The sequence below is a fragment of the Littorina saxatilis genome, linkage group LG17, assembly GCF_037325665.1.
Source record: "Littorina saxatilis isolate snail1 linkage group LG17, US_GU_Lsax_2.0, whole genome shotgun sequence".
Lineage (NCBI taxonomy): Eukaryota > Metazoa > Mollusca > Gastropoda > Littorinimorpha > Littorinidae > Littorina > Littorina saxatilis.
The window spans coordinates 52,826,100-52,836,231 of NC_090261.1; the positions used below are offsets into that span (position 1 = coordinate 52,826,100).

The 10,132-nt window shown below is 45.0% G+C and overlaps 1 protein-coding gene across 3 annotated transcripts in view; it reads right to left on the minus strand.

The window, feature by feature from the left end:
- The window catches only part of LOC138953913 (probable G-protein coupled receptor No18), an 88,943-nt gene extending 79,525 nt beyond the window's left edge, over positions 1-9,418 (minus strand). The window contains exon 1 of one of the 3 annotated variants that reach the window (XM_070325896.1): positions 9,164-9,418. The gene's annotated coding sequence lies outside the window, so the exon portion shown is untranslated. Of the gene's footprint in view, positions 1-1,396; positions 1,488-6,665; positions 8,544-9,163 lie in introns of those variants that run through there. The other 2 variants (XM_070325897.1, XM_070325898.1) reach the window with 2 other exon arrangements.
- Between the last annotated feature and the right edge of the window lie 714 nt (positions 9,419-10,132).

Below are 10,132 nucleotides of genomic sequence, written 5' to 3' on the forward strand. Positions count from 1 at the left end.
TGGGTACACGCAAGCACAAGACCAAGTGCGCACGAAAAAGATCCTGTCATTCAGAGTTCGGTGGGTTATAGAAACACGAAAATACCCAGCATGCTTCCTCCGAATGCAGCGTATGGCTGCCTAAATGGCGGGGTAAAAACGGTCATACACGTAAAAGCCGTGGGAGTTTCAGCCCATGAACGAACAAACAAACAAACAGACTGTCTCGGTCATTCACTACAGACCGACACAAACAGTGCTTCATTCATTGAAATGACCCACACGACGGAAACCATCGCTCTCACTTTGTGATCCAGATGTCACGCAACACAAGGGATGACATTCTCTGCATAATTTCACACCTCATAAACCACAATATGTGAAACGCACTGAACGAGTTATGGAAGAATTGAATCCAAACAGCTGAATGCGACCAAGAGGTCAAGATAAAAGAGTTTTTAGATTTGTGCAAAATGCAAAGCAGTGTGGGAACCAAAACAAGGTGCGTGGTTGCCCATGTGCACAGTTTTTGAGGTGCAAAAACCGTCATTTGCCACGGTGACCGTGTGACTAAAGCTAGAGAGTGTCTCTGGTAATAATGGCTCTGTGTCAGTGTATGCATCTGTCCGTCTATAAGTGCGTTAGTGAATGAATCCTGGACAAAGATCTTACATGCAAAGCTCTCTCCCTCTCTCCCTCTCTCTGTGTCTCTCTGTGTGTGTCTCTCTCTCTCTGTCTCTCTCTCTGTCTCTCTCTCTCTGTCTCTCTCTCTGTCTCTCTCTCTGTCTCTCTCTCTGTCTCTCTCTCTCTCTCTCTCACTCTCACGGAAGAAAATTGTTTTTCAATGAACACAATCAATCCATCATACATTATGCATCAACACTGTGGGATTCTGCCCCCCAAAAATGCGCACAAACCACAAAAAAAGGTTACATAAACGAGCCCTCAAGTTAGTACTGCTTTGAAGCGCGACACTCTCAGAAGAAGAACACACGAAATTAAACCAGCAAGATTCACATTCAACCAAGGTGTCATGACGAGCTTGGTCAGAAACAGAGACCCCAAAAAAATAAATTCGATAAAAACAGCTGCTAATTCGATCCATGTCAGTTTCATACACGTGGGTGTAACAGCATTTAATACGCGAGGTCGGTAACAGCATTCTTTGCTGAATTCTGCAGTATATAAACACCGTAACCCCCCCCCCCCCCCCCCTCTTTCAAGACATTTACCTTTTTGGCATTGTTTTGCCCATAGCTTGTGTAAATTGACACCCCGTTTTAAGACCCCTTCCTTTTTTCAACCAGTATTTCTCAGATTATTTGTAGGTGCTAGCAGAGGGGTTCCACTGTGCATACAGCACTGAAGGGAACACCAGATGGGACAATCAAAACTCTAGCTAGCCCGACCTCCTTACCTTGTGTGTACATTAAACGATGACACAGCAACTTCCACACGCGACTCGTCGTCTCACCCACACTTCAGCACTAACTGTGACATACAAGAAATGAACAAGACACGAAAATGATTGTGCCCACGCCTCTGTTTTGGCTTACTACGTAACGCAAAGCACTGCACTGTCGGCCTGCATTGACGGGCCGCTGTTTTCAAGAACTCCTATTAATTACAGTGATGCCTCTGTCTTTAGGCCTTAAAAATATGACCGAATTATGTCTTTAAAAAGAGGGAGTATTAAAACGGGGGTAAATTTGCTGACGCTACAAAGAGAAAGTCGTTGGTCCTTCTGTGGATGGAGTCTTAAATTGATAGGGTTTTCAAACCAGACGATTAATTGTACACAGGTTTTTTTCTCTAAATTCTTTCTGTTCTGTCGCTCAGTAGTAATAATTATAGATGTGTCCCTTTGGAAGTACGGTAGTCGGTAGGGGTGGGAGTGGGGATGTCGCAGACTCATTATAGACGCCTTTAAATGCAAAGCATAAAACGGCAATTTAGGATTCGCTCTTCAAGAGTTTTAGACTGTATCTCTGGTACTCTGGGGTCAATTGAGCTCAAATTTGGTGAGTAGTTTGGAATTGTAGGGCCAAGGGTGTGCGCAAAAAAGTACGTTCATAACGGTAGGCAAACGGAAGATATTAGCTTTACATGCTTTGGGCACCCGGCCAGGAAAAAAAATATACCTGTAAAGCGGCTGTATCGACACTACGTCATGTAAACTCAATCTGTTTTCTGAATAAGTTAGGGGAATAAACGACCTTTTCAGTCATATAATTGGTTTTACGATAAACGGCCTCATCAGAAAGATCTGCCCTCAAACGCATGTGTAAAGTTTTTTTTATGACGAGTAGTGTAGAATCCGGCCCGGGTTGGACACAAGTCAAGTCAAGTCAATATTTATTTCAAAAACCCCTAGGGTTACAACTGTTTGTGCTGACCCAGATTTCCATGCGTTTCCATGTACCACCCCCGTGTCACCACGCTCTCTCTCTCTTTTCTCTCTCCCTCTGTCTGTCTGTTTGTCTCTCTCTCTCTCTCTCTCTCTCTCTCTCTCTCTCTCTCTCTCGGTGCACCCTCTCTCTCTCTCTCTCTCTCTCTCTCTCTCTCTTTCTCTCTCTCTCTCTCTCTCTCTCTCTCTCTCTCTCTCTCTCTCTCTCTCTCTCTCTCTCTCTCTCTCTCTCTCTCTCTCTCTCTCTCTCTCTGGCTTGAAACAGTTTAGTGTGACTTAAAGTCGCGGATTAGAATCCGACCCGGGTAGGTCACAGGTCAACTGTTTGTGCAGACCCAGAGACGGTATCCATGTCCTACCCCCGTGTCACCACGGCCACGGGGCGGCTATCTTGATCCTGTTATGGTCAATTGATGCTTGTTTTTAAAGCTCTTATCAAAAGCCTGTCCAACAGCTGAAATGTTGTGCATCCTTTTCTTGACGCAGAACTGGGCTTGTTGACTGCGTGTAGAGAACCACCGCTTAGCACCATGAGTCGTACGAAGAGAAATTCGATAGGATGAGCTCTCAAAGATGTGTTGTGGATTTCACTTTATAAAGTGAAACCTCCTTTTCTCCCTCTTTCGCACACCCCTACCCCCCGATTTTCTCCCTTTTGCGAGTAGTTTACGAATATGAGAGTCTTTGTATGCAGAACTGAGAGAGATGTTCGTTTTTTATTGCAGTCTATTATATATATATATCCATTCTTTTACATTGGTGATGGCAAACTGACACTCTTTACATTGGTGATGGCAAACTGACACTCTTAACATTGGTAATGGCAAACTGACACTCTTTCGAAGTAAATAAAATTTAGGTCGAACAGGGGACTGTACAGAACGCGTTTTGATAACACTGACAGAGGGAAGAATAGGGGAAAGTGAGGGAGAGGGGGGAAGATGGGAAGGAGACAGACAAGCTGGCAGGCAGGAAGAGATTCGTACAATGCAAACAGACAGACAGACAGACAGACAGACAGTGACATGACCGAGGGAGGTGGACAGAGAGTGATCGAGGCAACATGGCCGAATCAGACAGTTTGTGTGTGTGCGTGAAGTGGCATGTTTGTCAACCGCTCGATCAATGCGGCGTGTAAACAGTGCGTCGCTTTGTTTTCTATTGATTTCTCAAACCTCACCACCGAGGAACTGACAACACACACACACACATACACATACACACACACACACACAAAACACACACACACACACACACACACACAAAACACACGCACACACACACACACACACACACACACGCTTGCGGTCAAGGGGATTCACGCACGTACAGATTTAAAAAGATAGCCTTTTGTTCGGCGAGTCTGCTGATGCGTCTAAATAGCTTTTATTCCAAGTCCATACAGGGACACGTCTGGACAAAATGACACGGACAAAAGCTGAGCCAGAACAGCACCGTACCCGACTGACAGCTGAAGCACACACCGTGAAACCCTACTCCCACTATCCAGCAAGGTACCCACCCGATACTGGAGCAGGTGGGTGGAAAACTGATTAGAAAAACACTTTACAGTGGAACCTCCCTTTTATGACTTACTTTTTTTTTTTAATCATGCCTTTAAAGAGAGGAATCTAAAATTAGAGATAAAATCACAGAGATTATCAAGAGAACATCTGAAAAAGTAGCGTCTTAAAACGGGGGAAGTCTTACATTGAGAAGGGTATGTGTGTTTGTGAGGCCCTGGAGGGGGGGGGGGGAGGGGGAAGGGGGGGAGGGGGGGGGGGAGGGGGTTTAAAGGAAGGTTCCACTGCTGTTCGGTATTGAGAAGTAGAACATGCCAACTGTGTTCAGAAAGCAGTCAGTATGTTGATTTTCGGTAGGCGTTCAAGTGGAGGGATTGCCTTATTCCATGTCATTGTAAAAGCATGTCCAGATCCGAGATGGCGAGTCGACTCGTTTACACGGGAAGGACTTGCCATTATATTAATTAATTCGCGGAGGGTTTTTCACGAGTGCATGTATGGATCAGTATAGCTCCTGTCAACAGATGGCAAACCAAAACGACCGATGCCCTTTTGCCAAAAAGTTCAAACATCCCTATACCCCCTCCCCCCCCTTACACAAATACCCACCACACCCCGTTTCGCTTACCCTTTGTACCCGTTTGTGTGAGATTTACCACGCCTGCCACCTGACGCGTTCATCCAACCGCCACACCTGACACTGCAAGCCGGGTGGCAAGAACACGGGTGACAAGAAGACGCGCGGGTTCTTTATCATTTTGAATTTGTTCTGATGAACAATCTTTTGCACCTGACATTTCTATCACTTTCAAAATGAGCATACATGCGCGCACGCATGCGTACATACACACACACACACACACACACACACACACACACACACACACACACACACACACAATTGTGTTATTGTCGCGCATTAGCGTGATTTTTCGTTCTGCGTGGAACCATGAGCACAACAAAGTTTCAGAAAGATCAGTCCAATTTCGAGTTAAATGTTTAAAGTAAGCTTCAAACTCTCAGTTTAAAAAAAGGTCATTAAATCGGTCATCCGAAATTGATCCGGAAAATGCGCTTTCATCTGGAAAATATGCATGAACAGACCTCCAACCCCTTACACTCCATACCGTCAAAGACTGTGGAAGTTCTACATTAGAAGTAAAGCGGTGTGCACTGACTCGGTGAAACGAGGAGGTCGAGAGCAATAGTCCACCAAAACAGAGGGTGTGATCAGAAAAGGTTCACCAACACTGCACCACAACAGTTGAATAGAAAGAATGATGATATACCCCCTCTGTGCGTGTGTTCATGTGGCAGTGGGGCGGGGTGGGGGTTAAAAGTGAGATTGTGGGGTGGAGAGAAGGTGTGATTTCTACCCAGCAGTTATTTGCTTACTGGGCGTGGATGCGAAAGAGGTTTCAAGTTCATGTCCTGGTTCTTGCTGCAACCCCTTTGTCACAGTCGGTGAGAGAGAGAGAGAGAGAGAGAGAGAGAGAGAGAGAGAGTGTGTGTGTGTGTGTGTATGTGTGTGTATTTGTGTGTGTGTGTGTCTGTCTGTCCGGTGACAGTAAATATCTGCATGTGACTGTCTCCTCTATGTGTGTGTGTTTGTGCTCTCTCTCTCTCTCTCTCTCTCTCTCTCTCTCTCTCTCTCTCTCTCTCTCTCTCTCTCTCTCTCTCTCTCTCTCTCTCTCTCTCTCTCTCTCTCTCTCTCTCTCTCTCTCTCTCTCTCTCTCTCTCTCTCTCTCTCTCTCTCTCTTCTCTCTCTCTCTCTCTCTCTCTCTCTCTCTCTCTCTCTCTCTCTCTCTCTCTCTCTCTCTCTCTCTCTCTCTCTCTCTCTCTCTCTCTCTCTCTCTCTCTCTCTCTCTCTCTCTCTCTCTCTCTCTCTCTCTCTCTCTCTCTCTCTCTCTCTCTCTCTCTCTCTCTCTCTCTCTCTCTCTCTCTCTCTCTCTCTCTCTCTCTCTCTCTCTCTCTCTCTCTCTCTCTCTCTCTCTCTCTCTCTCTCTCTCTCTCTCTCTCTCTCTCTCTCTCTCTCTCTCTCTCTCTCTCTCTCTCTCTCTCTCTCTCTCTCTCTCTCTCTCTCTCTCTCTCTCTCTCTCTCTCTCTCTCTCTCTCTCTTTCTCTCTCTCTCTGCGACAATTTCTATCCTGTCCGTATGATGAATCTGTCTGGTGAACGAAAGGTCTGACAGCTGTTTGGAAAATGTCACTTTCATCCAGTCTGATATTATCCGCATTCCTTTTAGCAACTTGACATGGCAGAAAACGACATGAATGTGACGCCCACTCTACGGTGGCAAAAGTTCATTCACATCGATCAATAGCAACAATACCAGGAATCATCGAATGTGATAATGAACGTAATGAGTTATGACCAATGTTGGGATATATATATATGTATCATATGGAAAAAAATGTAAAAAAGCTGTACGTCTGTCTACACACATATATGGCTGTGTCTGTGTGTGTTTGTCGGTGGGCGTTTGTTTCTATCTGTCTGTCTGTCTGTTCTGACACGTTTCTTGTTCGAGATTATTATTCATTGAAGTAGTAAGCACGGATAACTAGCCTTTAATCATTGGGGGGAGAGCTACAAACTAAAATGTAAAAGTCTATTCATGCACGTATAAAAAGGTAACTTCAGCCAATAAAACAAAACCATGCCATCAATGCAACGAGTGAAGAACAGAACAGTAAAAGCACAAGAAGTGTGTTAATGTTGTATTGTATGAAAATAATAAATCCCATTATGCTTACCTCAGCTCTTATTCGCTTGGCAGAAACACAACACACTACGAGAAGGGAGGCATGTACATATCACCAGATGTATTCGCAACAAATTGGTCAGAACTCGTTCAACACACACTGATAAATTTGTTAATGTCAGCCTGTCTCAAAAACAGTCCAAACCACATCAAATTCGGTTGTTTTGTTACAACCGTCTGGTTGGTGCCCCGATGTTGATGCCACACTGACTCTGATGTTGATGCCACACTGACAGTTTTTGTGGTCGAACAAACCCGGACACAGACACTGAGAGACAAACCAGGGTGCCAGAGACTGAAACCCGACACTCCTCCAAGCACTGACAATCACTGCGCGTTTATATTTAAAACCAGTGCCGCACGACACAGCGCGTTGTAACTTGCAGACAGTTTAAGGTCTGTCTATGACGGCTTACTAGTGCCAAAACCTCATAATTGTAATTATCAAGGGGAAATTAGTGATAATTACCATTTTCACGTGTTTATTACTAATTTTCCCAGAATAATTACTAACTTTCACCTGTTAATTACTAATTTTTAGTTTTGGCTCACTTCCTGACGGATTGCTGGTGCCAAAACTAAAAATTAGTAATTTTCCCGTGAAAATGAGTAACTAACAGGTGAAAACAGTAACTGACAGCGTTAATTAGTAATTATCACGTGATAATGGGTAACCCCAGGTTTTGGCACTAGTAAGCCGTCATAGGGCTTACTAGTGCCAAAACCTCATAATTGTAATTATCAAGGGAAAATTAGTAATTTTCCCTTGATAATTACCATTTTCACATGTTAATTACTAATTTTCCCAGGAAAATTACTAACTTTCACCTATTAATTACTAATTTTTAGTTTTGGCTCACTTCCTGATGGATAGCTTGTGCCAAAATTAAAAATAAGTCATTTTCCCATGAAAATTACTAATTATCCCGTGAAAATGAGTAACTAACGAGTGAAAACAGTAACTGACAGCGTTAATTAGTAATTATCACGTGATAATGGGTAACCCCAGGTTTTGGCACTAGTAAGCCGTCATAGTCTGTCCTCTGTTGTGTTGTTTGTACCAAGACTAGAGCACTCGGCAACAATTTCAACAGACAACTATTTAGGTTTGTCAAGCTTGAGTACGCAAAACGTGTTTGTTCTCTCCTCTGTTGAAGCTGTGAGACATAAATGCTATTCAGACTTGGTCGTGTGACAGAGTTTTCTTCCACACTCAATTAGCTGATGTCTAACTCGGCCCACGGCTTCGTTAGACAATCAACGTAATCTCGTGTGGAAGAAAACGTCTGTCAGTATCACACGACCAAGTCTGAATAGCAGGTACTCTCTCACGGCCTCTCACGGCCTCTCTCTCTCTCTCTTTCTCTCTCTATCTCCAACGCAAGGCAAGCAGAGGAAAACTGTGAATGAAAACTGGCAAAGGCTCAAGCAGACGGGTTTGAGAAGTCGAGTTTTCCCAGGCCAGTGAATGAAGTAATGTAGCAAGCATGTAGCAAAGGTGGCTTGTGGTGGTAGTGGAAAGGAAGGCATAAATTGCTGTGTGTCACCTGGCCCCCATCAGCACTGACACAACGCTGACAACGCCGCGTGTTGAGTCGACCTCACTGCCCAGCTCTCTCTCTCTCTAGCCTAGCTCTCTCGTTCTGTTTCTGTCTCTCGATCTCTCTTCTCCCCCATCTGTCGACTGACGACACAGTTTTACACAATGCCCACACCCGCCGACGCATTATGTACTTGTTGATTATGATAAAAGGCGGTGTGAAAGAGAACACTCATTGTCTATAAGCGCATCGTCAATGCCCGTGAATAGATTTCGAAGAGATGAAAAACGACACACAACCCCAAACATGTTTGCTGCATTTGCTTTCAACTACGTACAAGCTATTGCTCTCACTGTGAAGTCTCTCTCTCTCCCCCTCTCTCACACACTCTCTCTCTCCCCCCCCCCTCTCTCTCTCTCTCTCTCTCTCTCTCTCTCTCTCTCTAGGACAGATTGTAAGAAAAGGCATAGCCTTAAATCTTAATCCTTGTAAAATAAAGTTCAGTTCAATTCAATTCAATTCTCTCTCTGAAATTTGCAGCAACTACATCGGCAAGCCTACATTACCCGTTTTCACCCAGGCCATCTTTCCTCCCATATTTCCACACACACACTTCCCGGAGATCACTCGTACCTCCACTCGTCACAACGCACATTGATACTCTCTGTCCCTCATGGAGAGGTTTGTGTGTGTGTGTGTGTGTGTGTTTGGACTGATACAAGAAGCTCTGAATGCAACAGCTTTCACAAAACATCAGCCACAGTATATAGCAGCTTTCATAAATATCAATCCAACTTTGGTAACTGGTAAGGCTAATTATCCTCGCTGTGAATATGTGTACAAATGTATTACAGTCGTCAAACTGACGCTGGACAGCAGCTCTCGTGAAAACGCTCGTTCTAAATCATGTTGCACTAACAACAAAGGAACAAAAGTGTGCGTAACTCACCTCGAACGTAAATTGCCCTCGTGAAGTCGCTTGACCTCGTTGAGGTTAACTGTGAGAGGCCTGACAGCTCGCAAAGAAGGATCCACACTTTGAATGTTTATACTCCAGCAAAGGTACCCTATCTCCTGTGAACCCCGAATGTAAGTTCATAAGCACATCCCACCGCAAGCTGATATGAAAGACACAACTTTTCACCCAACCATTCAAACTGGGTCCCAACTGATCACAGCCAGCCCAACGTGTGAATGACTGAGGTTTTGGTGTGTGTGCACAGCGATAGTGGTCGGCTGTTTTTGCTCCAGCGCAGCCGGCTGGCAGCTCGTGTTAGGCGACTTCGCTTGGCAAGCTGGCCCCGAATTCAGAGTTGTGCTCGGCTGAGCATAATAGATTTGCTTTTCCGGTTTGGGGCTGCTTTGTTTGATCGGTTGCGATTGTCGGGATTGCAATTTATATTACAGCAGTACCTGAGACAAGAAGACAACGACAGGACCAGCCAAAAGTGTCTCTGCAGTGCAGTCGTGCTGTCGACCGTCCTGTCGTGAAGTGTGCTTCAGTAAAGTTTATAACCCAAAAGATATGTCCTTTCACCAGACGGGCCTTACTAAAACAGTTACACCACAAGGTTATCCCTCCCTCTTTTCAACGGCCAGTACGTAGGCGGTGTAGCAAGCACGGACTTTCAGTTACCACTGACCTGACCCCCCCCCCCCCCCCCCCCGACGGACCACAATTACCACCAGATCTGAAATGGGCTTTCGCGAAGCCGTGAGGACGTTGACCTTCATAACCGAAGTATTTTCTGGGTAGCATAAGAAGCTGAAAAGCCATTTTTTGGAGATTATGGACGAGGTGACTCATGAGCTGTTGTTCAAGCTAAGGACTGCACTGTATGTTTGTTCCCGAAGGTCCCAAGTGAGGGCCAAATGTTCTCTTGTCAGCCTGCTATTCTGTCCCTTTGGGCCTCATATT